The sequence below is a fragment of the Sparus aurata genome, chromosome 4 (genome assembly GCF_900880675.1).
Source record: "Sparus aurata chromosome 4, fSpaAur1.1, whole genome shotgun sequence".
NCBI classification, from domain to species: domain Eukaryota; kingdom Metazoa; phylum Chordata; class Actinopteri; order Spariformes; family Sparidae; genus Sparus; species Sparus aurata.
This window is the reverse complement of record NC_044190.1, coordinates 25,621,357-25,639,885: the sequence shown is the minus strand read 5'-3', so window position 1 is coordinate 25,639,885 and position 18,529 is coordinate 25,621,357. Positions and strand designations below refer to the sequence as shown.

General features: G+C 43.3%; 1 protein-coding gene and 1 long non-coding RNA gene across 18 annotated transcripts in view; one reads left to right on the top strand and one right to left on the bottom strand.

Moving 5' to 3' along the window:
- zfhx3b (zinc finger homeobox 3b) overlaps nucleotides 1-18,529 on the top strand; it is a 349,963-nt gene that overhangs the window by 160,502 nt on the left and 170,932 nt on the right. For all 17 annotated transcript variants that reach the window (XM_030413357.1, XM_030413363.1, XM_030413358.1 and 14 more), the window contains one exon: nucleotides 9,607-9,679. The gene's annotated coding sequence lies outside the window, so the exon portion shown is untranslated. The remainder of the gene's footprint in view (nucleotides 1-9,606; nucleotides 9,680-18,529) is intronic.
- Nucleotides 12,207-14,189, bottom strand: LOC115579739 (uncharacterized). The gene is made up of 2 exons (XR_003983719.1): nucleotides 13,876-14,189; nucleotides 12,207-13,528 (listed from the first exon to the last, which is right to left on the bottom strand). It is a non-coding gene; the product is annotated as an uncharacterized LOC115579739 (long non-coding RNA).

Here is an 18,529-nt window from a genome sequence, read left to right as displayed (position 1 = left end):
ATTGTTGCGACACGTATCAGAAGCTTTTAATACCGCACAATTCAATAGGTAGCTCAAACGGCACGACTGATGCTCTCTATCTCCTCCAGCTGCCCCTCCTTTTTCTTCGCCCGCTCCTTGTACTCATTTTTCTATGCTTTTTTCCCCTTTTTTTCATTTTTTTTCCGTGCCCCCCCACCACCACCACAGTCACCGCCACCCAATACCCCCTTCCCCCATCTTGGACAATCTCTCTCTGTCTTTCCCGTTCTTCCTCTCTCTCTCTCCCTCTCTCTCTCATCCCAACTCCATTCTCCCTATCCCTCCCTCCACTCTTCTTCATTTAATAGTGGACCTCAGAGTGGTTGCCATGTCGACCAGCCGGCATATTACTATGGCAACCAGTCTGAGCGAGACGAGGCTGCTGATTAGGGAGAGATGTCTAGTGTAGCCTGGCCAGCGGAGGGTGGAGAGGAAAAGGGGGAAATGGTGTTGGGGTGCTACAGGGGGGTTGTATATTATAGGACTGAACACAGTGTGTGTGTGTGTGTGTGTGTGTGTGTGTGTGTGTGTGTGTGTGTGTGTGTGTTATAGGTGTGTGCAAAAAATTTATAGAAGCTGGTCAGTTCTCTAATAGTAAGCCAAAGGACATTTTCCTTCAGATTTAAGATCACACTGCTACCTGCAGCAGTGAACTGTCTCGGTGTGTCTGATGGTCTTTTGCTCTCTTGAAAAGAAATAGGAATCTCTTAATCTCTGACTGTGCTAACCATCATCGCATAGGCTTTTTTGTACAGTGTTGAATTCTCTTATCTGGAGCACATCTATGGAAAAAATTCTCCTTAATGGATTGATGGTGAAAATTTCCATATCATACAGGAAGACGCCGTAATGTTTCCCTCAAGGCCCCACAGTGCTGAGATACTTCGTTTTGATAGCACATAGGCAAACCTGAGCCAGACTTCAAGTGATGCTCTTATTGTATTTGGGCAGAGTCATATCTTTGTGTTATGACATGTGAGGGACGGAGCGGGCAGAGCTTTTAAAAAGCTTCACCTTCCTCCAAGAACACTAATGAACGCTGTAGAGGATGCCTCAGACCTCCCAGATCCATCAGAGAAACTAATTACAAGATCCAATTAAAGAGAGAGAGGCAGAAGAAGGGGAAGAGGGAAAAAAGAGAGAAAGTAGATGGGGAAGAGGGGATGGGGTTGGTGGTGGTGGTGTTGGTGGGGGCAGGTCTCCCTTTACCATTGACCCAGCCTAGCCGTCGGCTCATTCAAGACAGTAATTATAGCTTATTTATTATTCATCCTTGAGCTAAATAAGAGCGTGACATTTCAATAACAATAATAAGGGCAGAAAAAAAAGCAGCACAAACTACAGACTTACTAATTGCAGTGCTCAGAGATTAAACGACTGGAAAAATGTTGTTATTTACTTATTCATAACATCCAGGCCAGCCATAAGAGCGTAGCAATGCACTCCACTGAATGAGTCTAAGGGGCTCTCTCATGACCCTAACCCTAACCCTAACCCTTTGGTGGACATAATCCTCTACAAAAACCAGGATGCCATGCCTAAACTTAACAAGTGTTTTTGGCGGGGCGGTTTAATTACTTTTTCTCTCACTGTTTTATTGTGAACATGTCTCATTTCAGCAGATTGGCTTTTAGCACACTACGCTCAATCACAGTGTATAGAGATAATGTAATTCCCAAAGCATGCTCAAGTGGAAACACAGTTTGAGCTGTGTGTCAAAACTACTCGTAAATGAGTTGTGAGTTAGAAAGACTTCATCAAGAGTTGTATGGACATTATTAACACATGTAGTTTTGTGTTTTGTGTCGTAAGAATACAGCATATTCATGGAGTGTTATAAAGGGAGAAAGACCTATAAGGCCCATACCTGAACAAAGAATATGAAAGGTTCACCCAAAAATGATAACTCAATCATTATCCACTCACGCTCATGATGATGGAAAGTCGGGGTGAAGTTTCATTGTCAACAACACAACGGAGGTAGACGGGGGACCAGTGCTCCTCGCCTGAAATGGGTGCAAAAGTTCAACTGCTAGTTGAAGGTGCAAATAACATCTTTTCTCATCAATCTGGGATTCCTTGAGCTTCTGTAGACTAAGATTATGTTGTAAGTAATTGTAAGTAAGTAATTCATGCACCAAAGCTTTCTTCTTTACGTGCTACTACTACTAAACTTTTAGATAACAGTCTAGTAGTTGTAGAATAACCAAGATTTGATGTATTTCTTCGTATTGTGCACACGAGTGCATCCAGCCTGCAGAAGGCCCACACTCCTCGTCCTCTCGTCCTCCTCTTCTCTCCATGCACCCATCTTCCCACCTCTCCTTCCCCTATGCTGAACTCTGAGGCACCTCATTAAGACTGCCAGCTCTTGGCCTCATTGGCTATGGCAGAGGTGAAGAATATCACATAATCATGAAGTGGAGATGGCATTACACTCATCACAAATTATAGATGAGCTTTACTGTGTGGCGGTAGGCCCTGGCAGACTAGTGCTTAACTTAAGTGACTGTTACAGGGGTCTGCAGTCCCCCTCCTCCCCTCTGAAACAGTCCCTCCATTCGGATGTAACATTCATCGAGAGTGTCTGTACCAGCGCCGGGCATTTGTGTGTAGAGCACACGTCGCTGAGTGTTTTCTTTTCCTTTTCTTTATGGAAACTGCTCCACTTTCCCTTACCACACAGAGGCTTAGCCAGATCAGAAGACAGCGATGGAGTTCTGCGTGGAGACCTACAAGAGGAGGTGTTGTTCTATCCAAATCAGATCACGAGTAGGGAACTTCCCCATTAAACATGGATATTGTTGTATGTAAATGCAGCCCATAGTGACTACCGGTGAGGCTCAAGCTAGTGAGAGTCCATAAACAAAAACCCATGACAGTTGTAATTGATTGGTTGTTGAGTACCTATACCTTACCTTTGAATGCATCTGATCAAACACAGAAGACTTTGTTGTCTTCTGTCATTTACCTGCCAGGGACTAAGAATAACTGTTTTTGATCATGCGATTCTTATGTTGGGCCTCATGACTCTTCCATTATGGCACTGAGCTGAAAAACAAAAAAAAAAAGACAAACAGCAATCTGAGATTTTCGTTTGATTTGATCTATTTGCATTCATGTGTTCCTCCAAGCCACTCAAGAAGTGCTTTAGCTACCACCACTAACAGAGTAACGCATGATAGTACAATGCAACATAAGCTTCGCCGTGTGTCCTGTTGCCACGGGGCAACAATTCACTGTTCTGTACCTTGCTTCCTTCTCCTCTTAATGCCTTTGTCCTTGAATCTCATAGCAACCTTGTTAATATACTTGTATTAGGTGAATCAAGCAGCAGCGGACTGCAGACAGTGTAAATGAATAGTCAATATTTAGAGATATGGTAAAGGCGTGTTTAGAGACAAGTTTATCTGTGTAAATTGGTGTTGGTTTTTTTTTCTTGGAATATTCAATCTATAAGAAAAAAAAATGCTTGTGTCCGTATACAGTGTGTTCCTTATATTTTACATAAGTGCGATTGTGCACATGCTTACACATCAGTGAGCAGAAACCTTGACCTTGCAGAAATGAAATAGGGGAATTGCAGCCCACTGACCAATGGAGGATGGGGGATGTCATCCCAGGACTGAAAAGCTTGTGATTTCTCCTCCTCTCCCGTTCCTATTTTGACCGTGCAGACTGTTCATACCCTTTCTGTGACTGACAAGAGCGGGAGGGGGGGGAGGTTATACCACTTATCAGCTGATGCGGGACATGTTCTCAGACAGAGCCATTGATTTTATTGATTGATTCATTTGCGGTTTTCCCATATAGTCGCCTGCTTGTAGTTTTTGTCAGGGTGGCTGATCTCCTGGAATTTGGGGGTTCGGTAGGAACAGGAGAGTCATTGTTGTGATTGTGGTACAGAAATGGAAACGTTTAGAAAGTGCGGCATCACATTTATTATGTTTTCCTCCTTCGCTATAGCAGTCTATTGAACAGAAAATATATTTTTAAAAAATGATGTAGTTATGAACAAACATGAAAAGTAAATATTCTACATATTCTGCACCATGATCTTCCTTCCTCATGCATGTGGCGTGGAAACTGTCCACATCACTGCACACACGTACTAGACCATACTTACTGGATCACAACTGATACACAGACAAAACCCATTGCCCCTATTGCTCTCTCAGCACACTCAAACAAACACATGCACACTGACCAGATCACACCCCCTCGGGGCTGTGGGGCAGTGCTTGAGCGATGTCTCCCCAGGGGGCTGATATTTTATAGTTTGTGTCCATCAGTGCCGTAGCCCGGGGCGCCAGGGTTGACAGTAAGTGCTCTCAACACCGGTGACACTGATTCATCTGAGCTATGACACAGATGAGAGAGAAGGGGGAGGAGGGATGGCCAGAAAGGGAGTGTAAAACACCTAGACTAGGTTAGGCTTGTGTGTTTTGTTTGAATTTCCAGGTTCCTATATTCTGTGTTTAAATGAGGACAGCACGTATACTGTACACCTCTGTGTATTCCTGCACATTGTATTGTTACCAAACGCCCAATCGTCCTCTCCCCTTACTGGTGATTAATACATATAGTTTCATGCATGTTCACCACAACATACATGGCCATACTATGATATGGTGGTCCAATGAGGGCTCGGCTGGGCTAGACCAGCGAGATTGGCTCGAGGAGGGGACTCCAATCTAACATGGCATTTCAATTTCTCATTCCCCCTCATGGCTGTGCTGTGCACTGCTGCACCTCTTCTACATATATATAGGGAGGAAGCCTCTGAACCCCAGCCTTCTGGATGCGCATACTAAGCAATCAATGTGTCACCTCTTCCTGACAATCCTATTTTTTTCATATGGGGGCCACGCTCATTTTTTCTTGTCAGCAGAAGGTAATTTGCTGTATTGTGATTCAGTCCTAAAACTTGGTGACGAGGTGTCTGATAAGTCCCTACCTCCCCCTGTCTCCCCCGCTCGTTGCAGCCCCCCTTGCATCACCCACAATATGGAAAGACCGAAGGACGCACCCCAACCCCCATCCTATCTACACCCAACTGCACCCCCACACCCTGTCCCCTCTTTCCACACCAAGCCCACAAAGTTGTATTTGAGGCGGGCTGCTAAATTAGATAAGCTGGGCTGTGGCGCAGCGCCCCTGATTAATAAAAGATGCAGTGCTCCCTGGGGATGGCCCCTCTGAGGGCCGAGCAGAATCTACCCACAGACAATGGAGTTTGCTTGCACACAATGAACAGGAAATGGAGAGAATGAACCAATCATGGAAATATAAAATTTAAAGCAGGACTATCCTGTGACCCTCTGTAACATTATGCATGCATCATAATAGATAATAACTAATGTTGGAAGTGAAAAAAAGAACAAAAATATTAATATATTCATTTATTTGGGGAAGCACATCCTGCTGTTGACATATGTTGGATAGAACTGCCGATTTCCTGCTGTTTTATGACATTCAGGAGAGCATTTGCAAGTCCTTCAGCAGAAATACTGCAAATTTGTGGTCAGTTTCAGTCTTGCCCCTAACAGTGCTTATTTAACATGCTGGTTATTTTGCATTCTGCCATTGTTAAGGCAACTACAACTAACAAAATATGAGAGAACCTAAGAAATTGGTCTCATTTGGTTTGTTTACTGATAACATTGCTCTGATTATGATGATAAATCCATCCCCTGATTTCAGAGGTAAATGCCAAAAGAATATATATATATATATATATATATACATATATATATGTGTATGTACACACACACACACACACACACACACACACACACATATTTAATTTAGAGGAGGACTTGAGCTTTGAATTAAGCTTCAGTCCAAAGTAGGCCAGTGCAGTTTGATTGAAATACTATCTTTTACTTCCTGAACATTTGTGTAAACTTCTGGTTATTTCCTACTTTTCAGAGAAGCAAACATGGGTAAAGTGCCTCCCACAGAATGTGTGAGATTGGCAGCAGAGCTGGTGTTTAAATTGATTTAATTTGAATATTCATGCCATATTTAAACCAGTCTAAATTATTTTACAGAAATGGAATGGGATAGGCTTTATGAAAAGCTGGATGTAATAGTTTGAACATGATCACAATTATTATGGTTACCTTTTCACACACAAAAAAATTCCAATCTGGTTTTCTCAAATCAAATTTAAATTTCTCAATTTATACTGAACTGTCAGAAACACATATTGCAGGGTCTCAAGCTAACAAGCTACGCATTAGTGATGGAAAATGTTTTGTTCTGATTTCACAGGAGTTTTTCGAGGATTCTCCCAATGTGACAAGCCAATACAGGCGTTCCGTGATATCACTATGGATATTCATAGAATATGTTTAGAGAAAAGTGCTATCTTAAAGCAACATCTGTATACCACAATTGACAATTTTGGAAAGAGTGTTTAGCTTCTACATTTTGTGTTGTTTTCTTTTAAATCAGTGACTTTACTAGTCCCGAATAAGCACGCTCATTTACAATGCAGGCACTATGCAGTTATGATTCTCTTTCTGTCATAGAGCCGCCTTAAAATACAGCTGCGATGAACATCATATATTAAGATTGTTTTGAGAAAGATTGTTCCAGCTAATGTCTGTACATGAATATAATAAGAAATTATTTCCTAAACCAAGATGTGTGCTAGATTTATACATTTTTTAAATTGTGTGTTTGTGTTTGAAAATGTACAAAAAGGCCAGCGGATGCTCAGCTTTTACACCCACAGTATTCTGTCATGTCACTTTATTCCTGCATCAGCTCTATTCATGTTCGTCACCTAATGGCTTCGCTACCAGGAGGATATTATCCCTCTCACTACTCAAGTTTATAAGACAGCCAGTCCTGATCCATTTGCCTATGGAGACCACTGAAATCAAGGATGTATAATCATCTGGATTTGCTTTCCAAATTTGTCCTGTAAATTGTGCATTAAAGCTGTTCGTTTTAGTACTCACGTAATAACACAAAAGCATCCATTGAAACCTGCTCACCCAGTACCGCCGACAGACAGGTTTACTGGGCAGACGCCGAACTACATCGGCACCAAACAGTCAACACGAATCCATCTACACACGGCATCATGTGTACGCATGTGCACTCATGCAGCCACACGGGGTCAGCAGACATGTTCCCCCTCCGCTCCGCTCTGTTCTGTGTTGTGTGATTGCCGCATGGATCATGAACGCCAGAGCATTTATCTTTAAATAACCTCCACCCCTTGTCGCCACCGAACAATAGCGAGACGCTTCTAATTTTCTGCAAGATAATGGCAGTCATATTGAGACGAAAAAGGTCAAGGGTTGGCTTGTGAGGTTCTGATTGGTTCGGAGCATCACGCTGCCCCGCGACATAAAATGGAAAGTGATATTTCATTTATAGCACTACCCTTCCAAACTGCATAGCAATTTTAGGTGATAGCTCCATGAGGAGGCCCAGTTCTGCGATGATTAGGATGTATCTCCCAGTCAAACACTTAACGCTAAAATGGTTGCTCTGATGTCTTGCATCTGCACTTTTTTTTGCTGTTTTTTTTTGTTTTTTTACGATCAAAAGCATCTGCTGTATAGTTTTCTTCACGCTGTTTTTAATATTTAGTGATTCAAATTTTCACCTAACCCCCTCTGACCAGAAAAGATTGATGGCTTTTGTTAATGCATATGTATTAGATGTACATATGCAGTTGAACCTGCCTTTGACCTTCATCTGCTCACTTGTATTAAATGAGCTACTGCTTTTCACTCTGCGGTGTAGTGCTTTAGAGAAAAACAAATAAGAAAAATGTTTCTTGTTCAAGTAGATACTCTTAAGTTGAAACACTCAATGCATTGATTCTCAAGCCTCCATGTATCATTACAAATGCTTTATTCTGTACGTGCTTCAATTGAGATGAGGGGGAATGTCGCTAAAGTGAAGTGGATGAACTTAACTCATTTCATCTTTTTTTTTTTCCCCAGTTCAGTGGTAGCCTGGTGTTGTTCACAGAATCTAATATTTAATTCATGCATCAACCACAATGGTTAGAAATCACTGTTACTGGTTCGTAAATGTACTGGGGACCAGACTTAAGCTGACACATGTGACATATACCAGAGAGCCTCGAGGATGCACATAATCATATCTCTAAAACACAATGCACATTGCTGAACCCATTACACTCCAACAAATAATAAATCAATGAAACTCTGTCTCTTAATAGAGGTGTCCCTGACACCTATAACAAATTTATGACATACTGTGCACATACACATCACATGCATTGCATTATATAAATTACCAAAAGCTTCATGGACCAACAACAGCATTTGTCTAGCATTTTGTTTTGTTTTGTTTTGTTTTGTTTCACCTTGCTTGGCAGCTTTTGCATAATCTCTTTGGCCTGGTTTCTACATTTTTGTTATTATTCCAGCCTGAGGGCCAAATGCATCACACATTATCCAGTGACCCAAACTGCATTTCCCAAAGAGCAGTCCAGCCAGTGGGAGTGGCCTGAGCTTGTTGAGGAGGCTGCCCTTTAAGGTCATTACAGTGGTCATGTGATAGGCCAGCCGAGCCCCCTGGGCCACATGACAAACCGAGCTGCCAGGCCGAGGTGTGTGTCAGGGGTGTTTTTCCACAAAGCATTCTATAAAAGTGTAACTGGGCTGTATTTGCCCTTTCCTCCTGCTATGCGTTCAGCCAACAGGCCCCTGAAGATCTCTTAAAAAGTGCTGATCCACAGAGCTGGGCTGGTGCTCTTGTAATCCTTCTAGCTCTGCTCCAACTCCTCCTCCTCCTCCTCTTCCACGATCCCACCCTCTGTACCCCCTGCGCTCCTCTCTCACATTCCCTCACTGTCTCCTGCTGATGCATTGCTCTGATGTGAGCGACAAGGTGATGGGATGGAAGGGCTTGTTTGGGCCCCGAGCTAATTACCGCACATTAGAGCATGACTAAATAAATCTTAAGTGCCGCTAATTGCTTGGCAGTGAAAACAATAACTGTGGTACTTGCCCAGAGGCTCCGGGGTAGTGAGGGGCTGGGGCACTGGGGACCAGGGGCCCTGGCACCAGGCCAGCGGAAGACACCAGCACCATCAGTCAACTCCCTCACCCCCTCTCCGCCTTCATGTTAAAGTCACACACCACTTGGCACTGTCACTACATGCACCATATGCCCCACACCCAGTCCCTAACACGCTCCCTGCAGCCCCTCACCAGCAAAGAATAAGCCATACATGACAGGCGCAGACTTGCAGAGCCATCAAACATCACTGCATTAATAAACATGAATTAGTAATGGCACAATTAGATGGGGTTGTTCTGACATTTACTAGTACAATAATGGTGTTCTCCTCTTTACAACCCCTTTGGCCTGAACTACAGCGCCATCAGACCTTCAGATGTGAGGGCTTGAGGGGGTATAAATGTCCTGCTCAGCTTGTGTCTCTGTCAGAGCAACAAAAAAAGCTCGTCTAAGGGATCCATTTCCAAATTGTTTATTTTATAGGTATATGCAGGATTTTAAAAATCATAACAATATCCGCATCAGCCTAAAAGATGTACGCCATGTGTGTGTTTGTTTCCCTCTTAGTTTGCATTCTGTCGTGCGTGAGGAAGACGGATGAACAGCCCGAGCTGCCTATCAGATCTCCTGTGGCCCAAAGGTATGTTCAACACAGTCCCAGCAGCCCCTGCCACACTGAAAAGGGCATCACAAAGCCTTTCACGTTGCCATAGCGCTCAGCAAAGACGTGATTCACGAACTGCAGTTGAGTGACAGAGGGGATTCAAATAAATTCTTTCTACCCTCTGAATATTACTTTCCAAAACATTGTGCGAAGGCCTTTTCCAAGTAGTCTTCATTCAGAGCTGGTAAATGTGGAATTGTGTCCAACACAAAGAGGCTCAGGCAACACAGTCTCTGCACACCATCATGTTCTGTCTGATCTACAATTGATACATAGGATATATAGAAATATAGGTATTTTTTCCTCCCACATCATGATAATCATGAAAATTGTATGCATTACCTGCATTTAAACAATGACCTTAACAAAGTTATGGTTCAGGAGTAGTTTATGTTTATGTTTATTTAGTTTGCAGCAGTACTGTCTGATGATTTAACATGAAATAGGGTATCATTAGAGGAATAATATATCTTTCAATCAAGGCTCATTGGCGTAAAGGTACCGGTCACAAACATTAGCCTGAAAGCAGAATACCCATTGAACAATACAGAGTGATCAAAGCTCATAGGACTTCTTTTATTTAATTATTTCCCTTTCTTTAGCTTCAATTATTTCTTATAACTTGAAGTTTGAATACCCGAGTAATGACAGGGGTGAACAATGATGTGATCTCAGTGTCACATGTCTCCTCTGCCACTTTGTGATCCTCCCTTTCTCTCTTCAACCAGTAGCTTCTCATTTGCACTGTCACTCTTCCACAGTGTTTTTACTGCTTTCCCGGGGGACTTGTGCGCTTTTGTTAGCTTTTCTGTGAACACACACGGCCTAATTGGTTGATTAGTTCAGGTTGACTGGCCTGTTAATTGAAAAGTAATTTAGATTTGATGTGTCTAATGAAGATCCTAATTTATGGTTTGGCACTCGTCCAAGGGTTTGTTTTTGAGAGTCGGAATCAAACAAAAAGGATGAAAGGAAACAAGAAAATGATTCAGTGTGTCAGCGCTGCTTTGATAGCACATGAATTAAGTCTTTGTGTAAGGTGATAACGCTTAAGAGTCTTTCTCCCTGAAATTAAACTGATATAGACAATCATGAGACACCGATATTAACAATAGAGAGTAATATATTTTTAAAAATATATACATTGAAGGTTTAGTTTGTGTTTTGTTTGGACATTGGATGTTGGGGTATTTCCCTTTACCTTTTAATGTATTGACCTCATATACTGGCTGTAAATAATTCACAAAAAATACAAAAATGATAACACTGTAGAGCCAGACCACCTGCCAAGCTGTATATAGGGGCATTTTGTATCTGTAATTATAAATCAAAACTCAATTCAAGAAACCAGCATACAAACCTTGAAGACTAGCCCCCGTATTTAGATACTTACAATGTTAGCCGTAGAGTGCTGCAGGAATGAATGCTAAAAACTAGAAGGAGTGAGCATTTTTTGCGTACTCAGTGGGTTTTCTTATGGTAACCATAGGCTTAAGATATTTTCACGTTTTATTTTAAGACATAAAATCCATCATTAAGTTTGCCACAAATATAAAGTGTTCATGTTCCTTAAAAGTGCCCACAATACAACTGACAAATCCTACAGGCTTTTTGTTGCGGGAACCAGGGCCATGCTAACTTCCAGGTTAGCCAACAAAGACACATCATCCCTGCAGCACTCCATTGCTTGAATTTTGTAATAATTCAGCTTCTTTCATTTATGGCACAAACTGATATAGGGCACGGCGTTGGTATTGCAGGTAGAACACAATTTCTATGCGATATTTGAACTGCGACTGTATAGACTATAAAGGGTTCCCTTTAGTAAATGTAATATATTGTGTTTGCTTACTAACAATGCAGTTTACTTGTATTTGAGTCTCTTAATGATCAAATATTGGAGACACATTTGCTAATATGAGTCTGGATCAGATGTCAGATCGACGGTGACCATTGGCTTTTCTCTATTCTCCATTCACCCTTTGCTGAAAAAGAGCCTCCTGCAACTGATATACTCAATGTAGGTTACCACTCAACGATAATGAGAAAAATTCATGTTTGCTGTCGCCGTGCCGAATGCCCAATCTGTGCTCTGTTTACATTGGACAACTTTGATGCGGTCACGCTCGTGTTGTGATGTTTACCATCCTCTCCTCACTTAAACGTCAATTGAGTCTCCGTGGTTACCATTACTTAACTGTAGCTGAGCTACATTCGCCAAACGAGTCCAGCTCGAGGTGAAGTACAGATACAATACTCTGAATGAGCAGCTGCATCCCAATTCAACTGTATATATTAATGGATATCACATTTTGAATGAGTAAAGTGTGTTTACATTGGAACAATTATCAAATGTACTGAAAGAGGACGCATTCACACATAACACATTCAGAATTTGCATGATTTGTTGGGGTGCCGTGTGGATGGAGGTAAGACAGCTTTAGGAACATTGCAGTGCACAGAACAACACAGAAATAAATCAATAAATGTATAAAAGCTGCTGTTAAGTGATAGATTTTTTTATTAAAATAAGTTTTAAATTGTCCTGTTTTCCAACAATAATCGCTGTTATAGAGTGATTGGTCAGTAACCGTGTCTCTCCTCCAAATGGAGTAAAAGAGAAAAGACATTTGCCGGCATCCCTGCTCACGTTATCCAATCAGGACAGAGAACTCCATAAAGAGGCCGGTCGTGTCCGGATCCTCCTGTTTGCTGCTATGTTTCGCGATTACCGCTGCGTGTTGGTGGTGTGATGACGTAGAGAGTAGGGAGGGGATCGCAAGCTGTAAAATGGACAGGAAGTTAGCTAAAACGACAGCACCGCTTAAAGCAGCTTTAAATCTTTAGAAAACATTCTTGTTGATTTTTGACCTAATTTGAAGATGGCAGTTCCAAAATCACAGTTTAATTGATGTCTCTTGGCGACTATCTTGTATAGTAACTGTCAAAGCAGGATACCATTAAACATACACATTGCATTCTTATTGTTTTAGTATGCAGTGAGGTAGTGGGACATGGCTGACGATATGTTTTGTCACATGCTTCGCATCATGTGCTGCACAATAAAGCTCAATATATTGTATAAAATAACATTTTATTTAACAAAATTATATGCAGAAAGTTTATGTACGAAGAGTCATTATTTTAACTCTGCAGCATGTTCACAGGGGAGTGAACCCGAGGAACCTTTAGAGCGAAGGCCTCTGAGTTTCTCCACACCAGAGCTCCAGTGCGTTTATGAGCATCAAGGCCCTTCCTCCCCCACAGTTTGGAGGAATATATCTTCCCTCAAATCCGCAATTATGCACAAGGAAGTCACATTTAAAATCAATCAATGGAAACTTGATTTCCCTTTGGCGTTGAGGGGATGATCCCGAAAGCCTTTTGACTCGTCCTCCAGCTTCGGGCCTCGAATCAAACATTCATTGCTGTTGTCGAGTGGTCCAGTCAGTAAAATTCCAACAAAATCCAAGATTAAATCCAATTGTCAGAAGAATATCCCAAAGCCAACTTGATCCACACAAGTTCAAAACAGCAATTATCTTTCACGTGCCACAGTTAACACCATCATCGTCTTGGAGCCGTTTTCGTCTTTGAGTTTGAAATCAGTTTAAGGTTATTCATTCAGCGCGATCAAGGATGTTCCTCTTACTTCCTCCGTGGATGTTTGTATCCAGGATGTCATTCCTTTAAGTCGTTGATTTTCTCGGGGTATTTCCAGTCTTGAATTTATTGTAGCAGCTGAACTCAAGAGATGTGCTGGGCCTTCCCCGTCCCATGTTGTCACCAAGGCAGACTGCACATTTTTGAGACTTTGAGTTTTTTCTAGTCAAAGCACACAAAAAATCAAAATGCAATCAGTGATGAATTAAGCAGGATAATTGAACATCTTAATCACTCGTCATCTGCACCCCCTAACTCCCCATGAACACAATCCCCTTTGAACCTCATGCATTCATGCACACTTACGCACATGCAACAATGTACCTGACAGTACTATGTAGCAGGCCAAACTAGTGCAGGCATTAGCAAACTGAGGTGTGGGAATCGCCCCTTTGTTGCACACATAAACATTTCTTCACGCTAATTCTCCATCCGTCACTTACCCGCATACTTAACGCGGTAGTCATTAGTCGCCCTCACCCTACCTCCCTTAATGAGAAAGCAATTACCATAGGTTTTCCCCCAATCCCAGTGGCCTGGCAGCGTTGTCCGAAACCTGCCTTCCCACCTGCCTTCAGCTCTGCGTCTGCTTCTCTCTCAGACTCGCTTCTCTTCCCTTGCACCTCTTCTCCCTTTCACTGTGGCTGCAGACTCTCTCTCTTTCTCCATCCTCTCTGCAGCCTCTCTCGTTCGCTCCTCCCATCTCTGAGCTCTAGGCTGCTCTGGGTTTTAGACGGATCACTCTCACAATGGTTGATCAATACAGGTATTGATCCACTGGCAAAATGTTTATAAAATCATTCTGGGCAGCTGCAGTGCAGTGGGGAGGGGAGGCGGGGCGACGAGAGGGCCAGCATGCCATGCCATTCGCCTACGAGAGAGCCAGCACGAGCTGGATTGGCTGTCTGTCTACCCGCCTTGCCAGGAAGAGGGCTGGCATAGCGTGCGTTTCTTTGTCATTGTTGCTCGGTGTACCACAGCCCTCCCTGGCTTACGCTGCTAAACTTTCCAGACCACCAAAGCAGAGTGCGGCAGTTTAACCTTTTCGCCGCTCGATGTTGACTGCTTGCCAAGCGCTGGCACCCGCTCCCTCTCCTTTCACATCAGCCAAGAAATTAATTTGCATAAATTAGCAGGCTGCAGGCAATCCCGGTCTAATGATCCACTGTCATCTCATGTCCGCTTTCTCTCCAATCTTAGCAGGAAAACACATTTTCTCCATTATGCCGCCCTGGTGCTTTCCTGTCCCCGTGCCCACCGTGGGAAATGTGTCACCTCAGAAAGCTTGCCCCTATTTCACAAACATAAACCAGCATATATGCACACGTGACAAGTCTCAGCAGGTGTAAATGTGGGGAAGCTCCTTGTTCAGAGGAACACGTATCCACAGCATGTCCCAGCTGTACCGTCATGAGGGAACAGGGAGCGGTCTGGGGACAGGACTTCCCCCCTGGCTCTCATCCTCGCCTCCCCCTGGACTCGCACACTTTGAAGCTTACTGTAAATGAAAGGACTCCGCTCCGGTCTCTATTGTGGGGATCATTAGCGACATTAGCAGAAACACACCAACCACAGAAGGCTGCTGTGCTCCTTCCACAGTGAAAACACACTGCTGCTCCACTTGGGAATGCTACTGACAGGCCGGCTAACTCAAACATTGGAACGCTTTAGCAGTAAGCTAGATAGCAGATTGAAGTGGCGCAGTTTATCAAAGGCTTTGTAATCCAGGGAGGGGCTTTTTCTTATGTCTTGTTGAGCGATGATGTATGAGATGTTTCTCTACACAGAGAAGATAATTGCAGTGTGGAGTGCAGTGTGGTGTAACTTTTTCCAGAACGACAACTCATGTTGAACCAGACTAACATCTGTCAGCCATAAGGCCAGGCAGCCTCTGTGACCCGGAGTCAACCTCGCCCCTTTGGGGTGTGTGGCTTCGTCTGTCCCCCTCCCTTTCTGGAACCCATCCTCGACCCAGATGCCCAGACACTGGCCCAAACCACAAAGTCTGGGCCTGCCCCAGCCCATCTTCACTCAAAGAGCAGTGTTAAGCTAATTATGGGAGATGATACGTGTGACAGTAGCTGTCTAAGCAGTGCGTTCTTTTAATTAGCAGCAGCAGTTGTTCCTACTTAGCGCATGTTGAGAAGGACTTCCAGGATTAGGCCTCACCCAGTTCTCTAAAGTCCCAGGAAAATGATCAGCACACGCAGACGGACACATGGCTTCGTAAACACGTGCTGGAAGTGTCAGTCACACATACGCTGGAGAGTGGTAATTACTCTAACACATCCAGAACTGGCCACAGCCCATTCATTACCATAACATGTTGTAATGAAGTTTAATCCCTCATCATGTTGTCTGTGGTTGGGGAGTGGTGTGCGGCTGTTATCCTCCGCTGCTCCAGATGTCTTCCAGACTGTCTCTCTCCTTAGTGCTGCACTAGACTGAAGACATGCCGTTCAGCATCCCACCTTTAGCCATTTCCGTCTTTCTTTTCATCCCTGCTTTTTCCCCTTGTAAATTCATTTTGACCTCATCCATCTTTGTTTCTTCCCTCCTCCCATATCTAATTTTTCACCCTTTGTTCCATCTTCCACACACCCCACCATCTCTAAGAGAGTGTGTTATTTATTTCATCTGAATGCAGGGGCTCTTTGGTGCATGCTTCTCACAGTAATCAATTTCAGCTCAGACAGCATAACCAAACAAAGCACTGCACTCATTTCAGCATGGGCATAGATGTAACCCATCTCTCTCATTTTCTCCCTCCTGCTCCTTCATTGGAAGACATTTTGTTCTCACTCTGATACCATTATGTCAATCACTGCAGACATGTGGTGATGTGTGAATGCAGCTGCTAAATGAGTCATGGCAAGCAATGATCATTAGAGACCCGAGAGTTTGCATCTGTTAATGTATATGTCAGTTTTGTTGCTTATGGTTGTCATCTTTCAGTCTGGGTGCACACACTGAAGTTTTTCAGTTTCAACTCTGTTTTATGGCTTTTGTGATACATGAGTGTCTGCGCAGCACGCTCAGCATTTTCGGAATATCCTTCCTGTCCTCGCTGGATGACAACATACGTCGCGTGTACACAAGAAGCAGGTTTCTCCCACTACTGTATGAATAACAGCTTGAGCTGCTAGCTCTTCTGTATCCTTTTCTCTGCCAGCCATCCTCTTTGTACAGCAGTCGAGACCACCAGTTAATGCAGCGGCTGGATTGGCCTCTTTCCTTGCTCTGCTTTTATTGATTTCAGCCAGACACAGAGACAGACAGAAAGAAAGGGCCTTTTCAGGAAGAAGTTAAATGGTCAAGTAGCGGGTGGAGGGTGGCTTTCACCACTTTATTGACGAGGTGGAAAAATGTCACTATTATGGAGGCTCTTGCAGCAGATAGCGAGCTGATTGGATGAGTGCCCCCAGGTCAGAGTGGAGCGCGTTCCCCCTGCAGCCAAACGAGAGCAAATAAAAGGGCAGAGGAATCCGCTTGAACTGGAGGTGAGGTTTCTCTCCACCAGGCCTCTCTTTAGGCAATGTTTCTCTGGGTGTATAAGGCAAAGTGCTCAGGATTTGGACCCAGGGCTGATCCCTGGTGGACTACTTCCCTCTGAACTCTCTTCTCAAAGCACTCTGGGCTTGCAACGTATCATAGCTCTAGGGACTTCCGTGTTTTATATGTTACACGAATCCATGATACTCACAGATGCTGAACAGGCTGTAACTACAGCAAATGGTGACAGATGAAAAAAATGAATTAGGAATATGGAGGCTGAAAGTGGTGATCACACAGAAACACGTCCGTGTAGATGCAGCCATTTTAATGATGCCAAGCCAGACAGAATTTGGCAAAATGGCTGACTGGCCTGACATGAGTGAGTGATGTGATGCCCAGAAATTCCAAATACTTTGGATCCCTTCCACACATGTACAGAGGCATACATAGATATGTGTCTGACATGTTTTTTGCAGTAAAATTGTAATCATTACGTTTAAAATCTTATTCCTTCTCCTTCATTATAAATATGCAAATATTTTTCATTTCAAATGTTGAACTGCTGGACAAAAGATCCATAGTGTATGTGCACCGGAGGTTACAAGGTTTCCATGCACAGTCGCGTTTGCTGAATATCGGACCAGGATTGACTCCCAGACCATGTGTGATGTCACAGAGCAGCTCACAGGCCTCTTGAAAATCTACAAATTTACACTGTCAACCATGTTTTGAACAGTTTTGCAGTGTCAAACTAAGCACATTGTCATTTGAAGCCCAAACATTCACCTGTACGAACATGAAGAAATACATACTTTTGACTACACGGATACTAGAGAGGAGCACACTTCTGGCTCACTGTGTCACAAGAATTTGGGCAGGTGTCACTGAAGTCCAGTAAAAAGTTAATTTATATAAGAGTTACAGAAAATGAAAAAGGAAATGCACGATGGGATGTTTGTGAAGAGAAACTGGGGGGTAACGTGCATGAAAATGAAATTAGGCAGGACTGTGAGACAGTAAAGGCCGACAGAGACAGGGCTGTGAGTCCTGACAAATGGCTGCGGGTTCAAACACAAGCCACTCTTAGGCCCGGCCTTCTGACGTCAATCAATCTAATTAGCCCGGCACATCATCTGGCCAGCCCCTCCAAGCAGCACAAGACAGACCTCTGTAAAGGTCAGCATGCCACTGCAGAGACAGAGCAGTGCTTAATCAGAGGTGAAATGGTTTCTTTTCCAAATTGATTCCAGTTTGGATCAGACAAGAGTGTCTTGTGTGGAGCCACTTAAGGGAAAGGCGGCGGGCGCTTTTAAGAGGGCTTTTAAAACAAGACATTAACAAATAAAAACTGTTTCTGGTGACATCTGGACAAGGGCCCAAAGAGCAGCAGGCCATGTGAAAGATCTGTCTGTCTGTCTCTATCTTCATCTCTTTCTGGTCTCTTTTCCCCTGTTTTTTCCTCTCTGTGTATCTGTTCAAACTCCTGCTCTGCATGAGACACGGTACACATTTGGATGCGCACTCAAATGAACTGCGAAAATTCATGCAAAACTCTGCAGGAAACTTTGTCCCTCCGTGTTGTGAAAAAAATTGCAAAATCTCTTTTTATAATGTTGACACAAAGCCGTGCGAAATAAATATTTTGTCTTCTCTCTCGCAAAGTAAACT